The 12,269-nt window shown below is 46.1% G+C and overlaps 1 protein-coding gene across 1 annotated transcript in view; it reads left to right on the forward strand.

Moving 5' to 3' along the window:
- The window catches only part of astn1 (astrotactin 1), a 2,273,142-nt gene that overhangs the window by 2,199,476 nt on the left and 61,397 nt on the right, over positions 1-12,269 (forward strand). The window lies entirely within an intron of this gene.

Genomic DNA, 12,269 nt, shown 5'->3' on the forward strand with positions numbered 1-12,269 from the left:
CACCAATCTGCCGGTGCGAGTTGGTACCAGGCCTGCGAGAGTGCGTGGACCAAGGCTCTCTGATGATGCACTAGAGGCCTTGGCGCAAGAGGTGTACAGAAGGAGGGACATCCTATATCCGCAGCGGGGGAGCAAGAGGCCCTCCAGACATATGCTCAAAAGGCAGTGGGAGACAGTAGGGGATGAAGTCAATGCCAGGCGCACAGCACCACGAACATTGATGCAGTGCAGGGAGAAGTTTGACATGAGTGGTCAAGGTGAGTGAGGTCAACTGTCAAGTGGCATCTCCTACCAATTACACCACTAGCCGCATCCACTGCTCCACACACTACACCCTCCATCACCCACCTACCAACAAACTCTTTCAATCAGTACTCAACTCTTCCAATCAGATGCTTCCTCTCACCCTTACTCATTACCACTGTTGCAAGCCGCCCACCCACAACTCACAGGCCACACACACTGGCAGCTATTCAACCATGACATTCACATCACTCAGACACACATCCTGCTTTCTTGCAGGAAAAGGTGGTGCATAACAGGAGGCATCAAGTGGCAGTGGCATTTAGCCCCTCAAGCCTGTTCAGCCTTTCGATGAGATCATGGTTGACCTAAGACCTAACTCCATATACCCGCCTCAGCCCCATATCACTTAATACCCTTGGTTCACAGAAATCTATCAATCTCAGATTTAGAATTCACAATTGAGCTAGCATCAACTGCCGTCTGTAGAAGAGCATTCCTAACTTCTCCCACCGTCTGCATGTAGAAGCGTTTCCTGACTTCACTCCTGCACGTCCTGTCTCTAAATGTTAGGCTGTGTCCCCTCGTCCTAGTACTCAAGTACAGGAGACCTCCAAAAACAGTTACAAATGCATCAGCAGCCAGAAGCAATAATCCAGCAACTAACAATTTAAATCCTGCCTGGCCCCTTTAAATAGCTCTGGTGGGGGATCCCCCAGGCACTCTACGACATGTTCAGGTGGTTGTGGTTAAGACTGTGTGTTGAGTGGAGCGTTAAGTTCCAAAATGGTGTCTATCACTTTAAATCAGCGTTACACACTGATTGTACACATTTTCTCCCTACTTTACATGCTGCTGGCCTTTGCTCTCGGCGCATGCGCTAATTCCTTTACCAAGATGGTCACGCTAGAAATGTGCATGTGCATCCAAGACACCATCTTCGCATTTCGGGTGGCTGCGTAGCGCAGAAACAACGGGCGCTAGACGGCCCAATTTCTGGCCCTACATGCCTACATTCATTCAGTGCGTAGGTGTGTCAGCTTGGCTCGGTTGGTAGCACTCTCACCGCTGAGTCAAAAGTTTGTGGATTTAAGTCCCATTCGAGGATTCGGGCCTATTATCTAGGCTGACATTTGAGTGCAGCATTGAGGGAGTGTTGCTAAGAGATGTTAAACCAAGGCCCCGCCTGCCAGTTCAGGTGGATGTAAAAACAATCTTATGGTACTATTTGAAGAAGAGCAAGGAGTCATTCCTCCCTCAACCAACATTACTAAAAACTCCTTGACTGGTTATTCAGTACATTTCCTGTTGCACTGTGCAAAATTATCTGCGTGTTTGCCTACACAACAACAGTGATTACCTAAAGAAAAATAATTAATTGTGAAATGCCTTGGGATGTGCTGAGGACATTAAAAGCATGCAATAAATGCTTTTTCTTTCCTTGCAGAAAGGATATGATTGTACCCAAGGCTAAATACTCACTCAAAGCCCTGTGACCCAACAGTTCACCAGCCCTTACCTTCCTGTATGGCTCAGAAGTGCAAGTTACATTCAGGAAAGAGAATGATCTCTAGCTATGCCAGGCACTAGCTAGGCACAAAATGGCTGCTGTGTCTGTTTGTGTGAAGTCGGCTTTGAGATAATTCTGTTAGATTTGATAAGACGGGGCATAAATGCAAGTCGGTCTTTCTTTCCCCAGGTTAATCCCCTCTGCTGACAGGACGGCCCCATCACAGAATTAAGGTGGGCGCTCTCTCGGACTCCCTCAAATTCAACGCAATCACTCTAGACATAAAGGATAGTGAACCAAATGCTTGCATGTTCATGGCCATGATCCTGGCCTCCGGACTGGATTTAATATACCCTGGACAAGTCCACTGAGACCAAACCAAGATTCAAATGAGACTCCCTCTTTAAAAAGGATCGTAATGACAAGATTCCTTCTTTAAAAGTGGTTCAGACTGTGGGAATCCTTTTTGTAAACAGGGTCCTTTTGACAAAACTTTAAAAGGGGTTCTTGCGGCAAGATTCCCTCTTTAAAAATGGCCCTGTTGGTGAGGCTCTGCCTTTAAATGTGGCCTCAATGGTGAGACTTCCTCTTTATAAAAGGTCCTGATGGCAAGACTGTCTTTAACCCATTTGTTAAAAGGCTTTCATGTTGGGGCAGATTTTTTGTAGGCCATTCTTATCTCACTAATGCATGATTGTTTGGGACATTTTCAGTAAATGATCTCATCAAACATGGTTTTTGTGAAGATTGGAAAGATATCAACTTTGAAGGTCATGATAACTTTGAAGTTTATTCTGCACTTTGTGTAGATCTGATTCTAATTCCCAATGGAGAATAGTGTTGCTTTCAGCTAAAGAGTTTGCTTTCACCTCTGCCAAGGCTCCGTTTTGACAGTGTGGTCAATCATTGTTATAAATGGATACTAATGATTGATGATCTAATCATCTTGTTGCTTTAATTTATTAATGAAGATTAGCATCGAAACAATGAGTCATGTGATTAACTGTAAAGTGAAGTAACACAGTACCTCAGTGTTCTAGCCATTCGCTGAGCTAAACATTTCAATATGATCATTTTACTTTGCTTACTTCTGTCTTCATCTCATGTTTTTAACTCCTCCAGGGCAAGAAAAAATGTATTCTCCCCTCAACAAGTCAATCCTCTATAAAACCAAATTTGTCTAGAGCAATAAATGGTGCTCCTTTATCTGGAGGAGGTTGGTCTCCTCTAGCACCTCTCTTACACTGACAAAGGGTCGTCGACCTGAAACGTTAACTCTGTTTCTTTCTCCACAAATGCTGCCTGACTTGTTGAGTATTTCCAGCATTTTCTGTTTTTACCTCTCACGCTCGTGGGTCTTCAATCCTCTCTTGTTTCTAGGTTTCAACCACTGTTCCCCTGCCATGACCTATCTTGCACCTTTCACTTTTACTCTCGGTGATCCAAACTTTCCTCACTCGCTCCTTATCAGTTCCAAATATGCTGTCCAGCACATTCTGCCCCCTCATCATATCCCCTCTACGTTGAAATGAAGACTCATCACAAAGCCTGCTACTCTAACCTATTCCTCTCTGGGACATCACATCTGTGAAACTTGTTGATCTTCTCTTCCTCCTACAACGGACAGACTTTCAAATCCCAAGTTCGGTATCATCTAACCACGATCTTTGATTTATTTCATCTTCTCTTTTATTCTTTTCAACCTTGGTGCTATCCGGCACTCTAGCCTGTTCTGATGGGTGTCATTTTTAGCACAAAGTTAACCCAGTTATTTTAAATGGGTTGACACTGGCATTAAAATAACAGCAATTTGAAAATCCAGGCTGACAGACCTTGCTTGTCCTTTCACCTAAACTTCTAAATTTGAAAATTAAGCTTATTTAAAAAATACAATAACTATAATTAATTTTATTTTGCTAATTTGATTTTGTTAATAGATTTGAAAAATTTGTTAGAAGTTATTAAAAAATGTCCTGATTTCAACTGTCTTTATATTTCGTTACCCTAATCTATCATCTTGCAATCAGTTTTGGTATCTGTGACCAATATATGGCATTGGTAATCCTCAGGAAACTAAGTTATCTTGTGCAGCGTCAGTGCTAGTATAACTATCATGTTACATGGAGTGGAGATGCCGGTGATGGACTGGGGTTGACAATTGTAAACAATTTTACAACACCAAGTTATAGTCCAGTTCGGAGACTTCCTCCTTCCTCAGGTAAATGTTCAGGATCTCCTTGAAGCCTACGCATTTATACATATAGAACAATACATGGTGTTTACAGACTGCCCCTGCAACTGCCCGTTGCCAAGGCAATCACCGTGTTCAGACAGAGAGGTGTCACCTGCAGAACCCCCGAATACACATTCAACAAAAAAACAAACAGGGAAAAAAAACAGAGAAGAAAAACAGAGAGAGGCAGAAACATCCGGAAGGCAGAGAGAGCCAGCAAATGACCCATTATATTAAAAATAGATAACATTTGTTCGCTGGTGGGGTAACGTGTAGCGTGACATGAACCCAAGATCCCGGTTGAGGCCGTCCTCATGGGTGCGGAACTTGGCTATCAATTTCTGCTCGACGATTTTGCGTTGTCGTGTGTCTCGAAGGCCGCCTTGGAGTACGCTTACCCGAAGGTCGGTGGATGAATGTCCATGACTGCTGAAGTGTTCCCCGACTGGGAGGGAACCCTCCTGTTTGGCGATTGTTGCGCGGTGTCCGTTCATCCGTTGTCGCAGCGTCTGGATGGTCTCGCCATACTGGACTATAACTTGGTGTTGTAAAATTGTTTACAAATGTTACATGGAGGTCAAGTTAAACTCTGATATAATGGTAAACTAGCCTGGTTATCCAGGCCTGGTTATATTCCTCTATACCAGTACAGCTATCCTGATATATCCAGGCCTGGTTACATTCCTATATAATGGTATAGCTTTCCAGGGTTGCTTGTACTCCGATATAATGGTAAACTATCCTGATATTTAGCTCTGCACTTTCCCAAGATCTGTAGTTTCTCATAAACCAATTTTTTTATAGGTTAAAATGGTAGATAGTTATTTGCAGTGGCTACAATAAGGAAGAAAAACTTTTCATTTATATAGCACCTTATCACATCCTGTGTACATTCAAAAGCATTTTGTAACTAAGAGGATTACTTTGAAGTGCAGTCACTTGATTTGTAGGCAGATATATCATAAGCTCCTTCACATAAAGAGTCAAACATGTTGAAATCAGCTCCAGTTTGCAGAGGGATAAAGGTACTAACATTTGAGATAGTATATGGATGTTGGTGTGCCAACTCATTGGACCATGAACTTATGAGCTTCTTATTGTTCTCGACATTTGGGTGACGCTGGCGAGGCCACATTTATTGCCCATCCCTCGTTGCCCTGAGAAGGTGGTGGTGTGCCTTCTCCTTGAACTACTGCAGTCCTTCGGGTGATGGTGCGCTCACAATAGTAATAGATGATGAGTTCCAGGATTTTGACCCAGTGATGATATACATCCAAGTCGGGATGGCATGTAATATGATGGGGAACTTTGACATGATGGTGTTCCCATGAAGTTACAGCTTTTGTCCTTCTTGGTGATAGATGTCACAGGGCTGGGAGATACTGCTGAAGTAAACTTGGTGAGTTGCTGCAGCAGATCCTGTAGATAGTATGTACTGCAGCCACACTGAACCACTGTTGGAGGGGGTGGATATTGAGTTCAGTGGCAGAGCACCAATCACGCAGGCTTGCATGTTGTTGAGGCTGGCCTCATTCAGGCAAGTGGTGAGTATTCCATCATGCTCCTGACTTGAGCCTTGTAGATGGTGGAGAGGCTTTGAGGGGTTAGGAGGTTAGTAAATCTGTGCAGAATGGCCAGCCTCTGCCCTGCTCTTGTAGCCACAGAGTTGATGGTCAGTGGTAACCCCTACCTTGAACCCATAGGGCCCGATGTTACCAGGGCTGTGGGTTCGCGGCAGGGGGGGGGTTTATTGGGCGCATGGTTAACGCGCCCGGCGAAATCAGTCTGCCCCGCACGCGATCGCAGCCTAATTGGATCCACTTACCTGTTCTTCCGGGTTCCCCACTGCTGAGCTGCGCGGCGGGCAGACTGCGCATGCGCAGTAAGGTCTGTCAGCTGGAGGCGCTCTATTTAAAGGAGCAGTCCTCCACTGACTGATGCTGCAAGAAATAGGAAAAATTACAGCATGGAGCAGCCCAGGGGGAAGGCTGCTCCCAGGTTTCATGATGCCTCACTCCAGGTATCATTGGATGGGGTGAAGAGGAGGAGGGGGAGGACAGAGATCTTCCCCCCGGTGGGCGGGAGCAAGTGGCCTTACTCTGCCACCAAGAAGGCCTGGCTCGAGGTGGCAGAGGAGGTCACCTGCACCACCAACATATCGCCCACCTGCATACAGTGCAGGAGGCGCTGCAATAACCTAAGTAGGTCAGCCAAAGTGAGTACACTTACTCATTCCCCTACACTCCGTCTGCCACATCACCGCCCCCACCCCACATCTCCTTCTGCACTGCCAACACTACTCTGTCACATCACCCCTCGCACCCACTCAAACCTCATCCACATCTTACCTGCACTTACTCACCTCGCCAGTACTCATCCCGCCACTACCACTCAACCCAATCCTCATACAATCTCATGGCTCTATCTCATACTCACCCTCTCATGCATCTCTTTCACGGTCAGCCTCACCCAACCTGCCACTACCTGTGCTGCAGCCACAGGGCATGCATCACATATGTGCAGCAGGCAGCGTAAGGCAAACATGTCGTGAGCATGAAGGGGATGCACAAGGGTGTTTGAGGGTTTGTCATGGTTTTTACTTATATTAATTTCTGACCAACTCACATCACATATTATATTGTCATCACTACTGCCACGTCTTTGCGAATCTTGTCTAGCTTGTGCAATAATGCCCTTTCCTGAGGATCACAATGAAGACCCACACCTGATGCCACCCATTGTGTCACTGCAGAGTGGGTGTAGGTGTCTTTGCAGGGCTCTTTTGTGCAGACGACTGAGAGACGTCGGCGATGTCCCCGGTTGCACCCTGGAAGGATGCGGAGGAGAAGTTGTTGAGGGCAGTGGTGACGTTGACAGCGACAGGTAAGAAGATGGTGCTCGGGCCAGCCGGGAGCAGCTTGGCATGAAGGAGGCTGCAGATGTCCACGACTACATGTCGAGTGACTCTGAGCCTCCGTGTGCACTGCTGCTCAGAGAGGTCCAGGAAGCTGAGCCTCGGTCTGTAGACCCTGTGGCGAGGGTAGTACCTTCTGCGACGCATCTCTCTCTGCGGTTGCCCTCCCTCCTGCTGTACAGGTGGATGTGTCACAGCACTGTGTTGTGGAGCTCCACATGTCAGAGGTAGACGCTGTGGCTGGTGAGGCTGGTGATGCTGTTCGCCCTCCGAGGAGGTCATGACTGCAGCTACGGAGGCCCCCATCCGGAAGATGTACATCTGAGGGGGTCCGCAAGGTAGGTACATGTGTCTGGACCCCGGGGTAAGTGTGCAAGTTTGTGAATTTGATTGTTAGGAGGAGGGTGGTGGAGGCCAAACTTTGTCCCGAGTGACAGAGTGGCATCCTGCAATGAGTGAGGGTCTCCCCACAACCTGTCAAATGGACCTTTGCAGCTGCCACAGGCTGATAGCTGCAACACGTCCATTTCAACTGGGAGTGTTTCCCCCAGTACGGAAAACAGTCCCAGTTGTTTCTAAAATCCCACCCCTCCTGACATATTCCCTTAATCAGGTCTGTTAATGACCTGAAATAGCAAGATAAATACTGTTAGGTGGCACCCCGCTGGCTTTAATTGCCTGCGGGATTCCCACCTGCGGGGGCTGTGCGCGCACGTTGGTGCGTCTGTGGGGAACCCGGAAGTGGGCGGGTTGGAGCCGGACTCCCGACCCGTTCCTGGATTCCCCGATTTTCAGAGCCCCTCCGCCAGGAACGCACCCGATAGCAGGTGCTAAAATGGAGCCCATAATCTTCGAAGTCAGAGATGAGAATGCCAGCATCTGAGTCAAGTTGACACAGGAGCAATAGAATTTTGGTTCATATCCACAATTCCACACGTTCTCGAGTTGTTGAGATGCTTTTCCCCAGGAGTAGAGGCAAAATCAAAGGATGGGCCATCCGAGGGTAATCTCTTGCACCTTCTTAAAGGCAACTGATGGACTGCATCGACAGTGGCCTGTTGGTGGGCTGCACTCTTGGTTCAGGTGGGCTTAAGCTTGAAAGAGAGAAGAAAGTGACCAAAAAAAATATTGAATTTAAAACAACATAGAGACGTGGTAAATAAACATCACCTTTAGACAGAACTAACCCTGTATAGGTGACCTCACAACAACTACTTATTTATATAGCACCTTTGCAGTAGAGAAACATCTCAAGGTCAAATGGAAAAGGCCCTCAAGCCAGGAAGGGAGAGATTAGGTCAGGTGGCTGAAAGCTTGGGTGAAGAGATGGCGCTTTGGGAAGGTTTTTAGAGATAGAGAGGAAAGGAGATGATAGGTGTTCCAGAGAACAGGTCCGAAGCCACTGAACACTCTGCCACCAATAGTGAGTCGATGGGAGGGAGGGGTTGCACAGAAGGCCATAGTCAGATGGATAGAGCATTTGGGAGAGGATAAAAGGGCTGGAGAAGTTTACAGAAATGGGGTGAGGGATTTGTAGATGAGGAGAAAGATTTGCAATAGAATGGGGAGCTGGTGGTGGTAAGTGAAGATAGAGTGATGGGCCAGCATGACAGGGTGCATGAACCTGAATTTTGGACATGACGGAGTTTATGGAAGGAGGAAGATAGACAGACACCAATGAGGCCATTAGAGTAGTCACATCTGGAGGTGACAAAGACATGCATCAGAGATTCAGTGGCTGAGGTACGGTGATGCAGGCGGGCAATGTTGCACAGTTGGAAATAAGCAGTCTTGGCGATAGAGAAGAATCAAGGTTTAATGCTGGGTTGAACAAGCATAAAGATTGCAAGCAGTCTACTCCAGTTTGAGGTGGTGGCCAGGAAGAAGGATGGAATCAATGGCAAGGGAGCAAAGTTTGTGTGTGGAAGCAGCAGACGATGGCTTTGGTCTTCCTGATATTGAGATAAAGGAAGTTGTGACTCAATTGTTTTTAAAATATTTGGTCTTGGGATGTGGGCAATTCTGGTATTTATTGCCCGTCACTAGTTGCACTGGGGGTGTTAAGGGTGAAGCACAGAGTGTGGGACTGAAGTTACTGTGGACCAGACCAGCTAGGGGTTGTGTGTACCTACCCTGAAGGACATTACTGAATCAGTTGTGTTTTTACAACAATCCAGCAACTTTCATGGCCATTTTCTTGTGCCAGCCCACAATTTACCAGATTTATTGAATTCAAGTTCACAACTTACCATGGTGAGATTTGGACTCCCGACCTCTGGGGTGCTAGTCCAGTACCATAAGGCCATCATACCCAAGATTGGATGTCGGATAACCAGTCTGATGGCACAGATGCGGTTGAAAGAACTGATGTGAAGGTACAGCTAGGTATCATCAGGGTACACATGAAAACCAATGCCATGTCTGCAAATGATTCTGCCGAGGAGCAGCATGTAGATGAGTAAAAGGGGGTGCCAGGGATTGATCCTTGTGGGGCTTCTGTAGATGACTGTATGGGCAGGGAATAGGAGCCTTTGTGGGAGATGCACTGGCTGTGTTTGGAATAGAGCTATGCAAGGGCAGTCTCTTAGAGCTGGACAACAAAGAAGAGGTGTTGGGAGGAGGATGCCATGGTTAAGATGGCTTCTCAATATTCTTTATCCAGATTCGAGAAGGTTAATCCTTTCTAAAACTTGAAAGAGGTCAGAGGTTCCATATTATATTCAGAATAATTCACAGCAGATGGAGAAGACTTAAGATAGAAGGTGGCTGTGCGCAAGTAGGTAATGTTTTGGATATGAGTTTTATGCCAAATGAGCTGATGGTCATGGTGCCTGCAGATGTTTTCTGGGCCATATCGCTCACTGACTCTTGGATTCAAAACACAAAACTAGGTCTCTAAGTGCAAACATGTGCATGTATTTAACTCTCAAAACCATACGAACCACACCAGTCTGGGCCAGGTTACAGCAATATAGTGAGATTAGTGTCTTCAGTGTTTTTGATGTTGTCATGAGGCAGGAGAGACTTTGACCCTCCTTTTTATAAAGTTGGCATCGGAGAGTGATTTTTCAGCCGTGATAATTCATCATTTATTCAGATCCTGGGAGGTAGCCACTGAGTTGCTCTCCAACTGCAATTTGGGGTATAGTGCAAACCAGTAGCATCACAATTCAGAAGTCATTTTGACACAGGGTATTGAGAGTCCTTCTCGTTATTATTCGTGAAATAGAAATAATTGAATAAGCCTTCCTGATGTCTTTGATGGCAAACATACTGCACTGGTGTGTTACTGAGCCACACAGACCAGGAGGTCTCAGATTTGATCGCTGGGCTGTGCTGAGTTAATCGTCATCAGCAAGGACAGAATTGGGATGCTACAACTGGCTACAGTGCCCCTGGGACAGGGAGAGGAAAGATTAGCCACAGTTCCTGTTGCTTAATGCTGTCCAGGGACGACGACTCCTGCAAGTGCAGGTTGCATGAAGATGGTATTAGGCTCAGTTAAGATGCCCCCCACACCTGAATAGCTTGCACATGAAGGCCACGTGGGTGAGTTACTTGTCAACGCACTTGGAGCGGTGCAACAGCAGAAATCAGCGCTTTAAGGAGAATTGAGAGGGGCATTAAAAATAAAGAATGGAAAAATGTTGGGACATAACGACAAAATGGAAACACTAAGGAACTGGAACGGGATTACAGGTGGGAGGCCGAAGGAGAAGCCAGAAAGAAGTGGAAAAATCTGAACAGATTAAGGACTTCAGGGTATTCCCGTGTGCTCATGACAACCCGAGCAGCACTGACACCAAAGCATCATGACACGATGATTCACTCAGCACACAGACCTGTCCTGGATTATAAAGCACAAAAAAGAATATTAAAAAGCTGATATTCTTGAATCCTGCTGAAATAATAGATTATGCTATGAAGTTATCATGATCTATTTATTATCACAAATCATTCTAATTAAGAAATAAGAGTCCTTGTAATGAGAGAAAATGTTTAATCTTTCTCTGTTTTTCTCTCTCTCTCCCACCAAATATCATTTGTATTGTAGACATTACCTAAACCATTTAATTTGAGTCCAACATCCAAATATGATCCAACTGGGCAAGTGCTCAAAAGTGCTTCAGGAGCAGTCCATATACATTAAGCAGCAGTTTGTGGAAAAGCGTAGTCCAGAGCATTGACGTATTTCACAGAGTATTTGTAGGCTTAAAACATTGGCTATGCTGGTGCTGTTATCTTTATCAACAGTACATGCAATCAAGTCCCTTACTGATTGGCGAGAGGTGCAGGAGTAGAAGTTGTGAATTAGGCCTCCTTGGCGTTCTGAACTAGAATTTTACTCTGGCCAAAAACACCTGTCCTAGTGTTCAATAATGACTTACAACTGTCACTGTAGTCTCCGTAAATGTTGATTCATTCAAGCTTCTGTGACTTTCTCATTCTGGTTTGAATAGTTGTATGCAGTGGGGGGAAAGCTATGCATTAAATTATACAGGCCAGCTCAGTTTTATTCTCACTCAATGTTTGCATCTGGGTTTTTTGGATTATAGCCAGGAATGGGAACGTTGATTGATTTCATAGTATCATACTAGATACAGCACAGGAGGAGGCCATTCGGCCCATCATGTCTGTGCCAGCTCTTTGAAAGAGCTATCCAATTAGTCCCATTCCCCTTCTGTTCCCCCATAGCCCTGTAAATGTTTTCACTTCAATTATTTATCTAAACCCCTTTTGAAAGTTACTATTGAATCTGCATCCACCACCTTTTAAGAAAATGTTTCAAGGCACTTCACAAAAGTGTAATAAAAATGGACGTCAAGCCAAAGAAGAAGATATCAGGACGGGGTGGCCAAAAGCATGGTCAAAGGGATGAGTTTTAAGGAGGGTCTTAAAGGAGGAGAGGGAGGTGGAGTAGCAGATGGGTTTGGAGAGTGAATCCCAGATTGTGGGCTCCAGGCTGCTGAAGGAACAGCTGCCAATGGTGAGGTGAAGGGTGGGTGGGGGGCAAAAAGCCAGAGTTAGAGGAACGGAGGGTTTCGGGAGATGGTAGGGGGGAAGCGGTGGGTGTTGTAGGGATGGAGAAGGGCAAGGCCATGACGGGATTTAAAGCCGAGGATGTGCATTTTAAATTTGAGGCGTTGCGAGACCAGGAGGCAATGTAGCTCTGCAAGGACAGAGGTGCTGGGTGTGCAAGACTTGTGCGATGAAGTAGTTGTGAGGGCATAGCAGCTCCTGAGGGTGTGAGTACAAGCAGAAAGAAGGTGCAGTGAAGTCTTCCCTGCTGACTTATGGGGAGCAATGGCAACTGGGGAAGGGAAGCCCTGATAGTGTTGAAGCTGACAAGTTGTACAGAGAGCAGGAGA

This window comes from Heptranchias perlo, chromosome 9 (genome assembly GCF_035084215.1).
Source record: "Heptranchias perlo isolate sHepPer1 chromosome 9, sHepPer1.hap1, whole genome shotgun sequence".
Taxonomy (NCBI): domain Eukaryota; kingdom Metazoa; phylum Chordata; class Chondrichthyes; order Hexanchiformes; family Hexanchidae; genus Heptranchias; species Heptranchias perlo.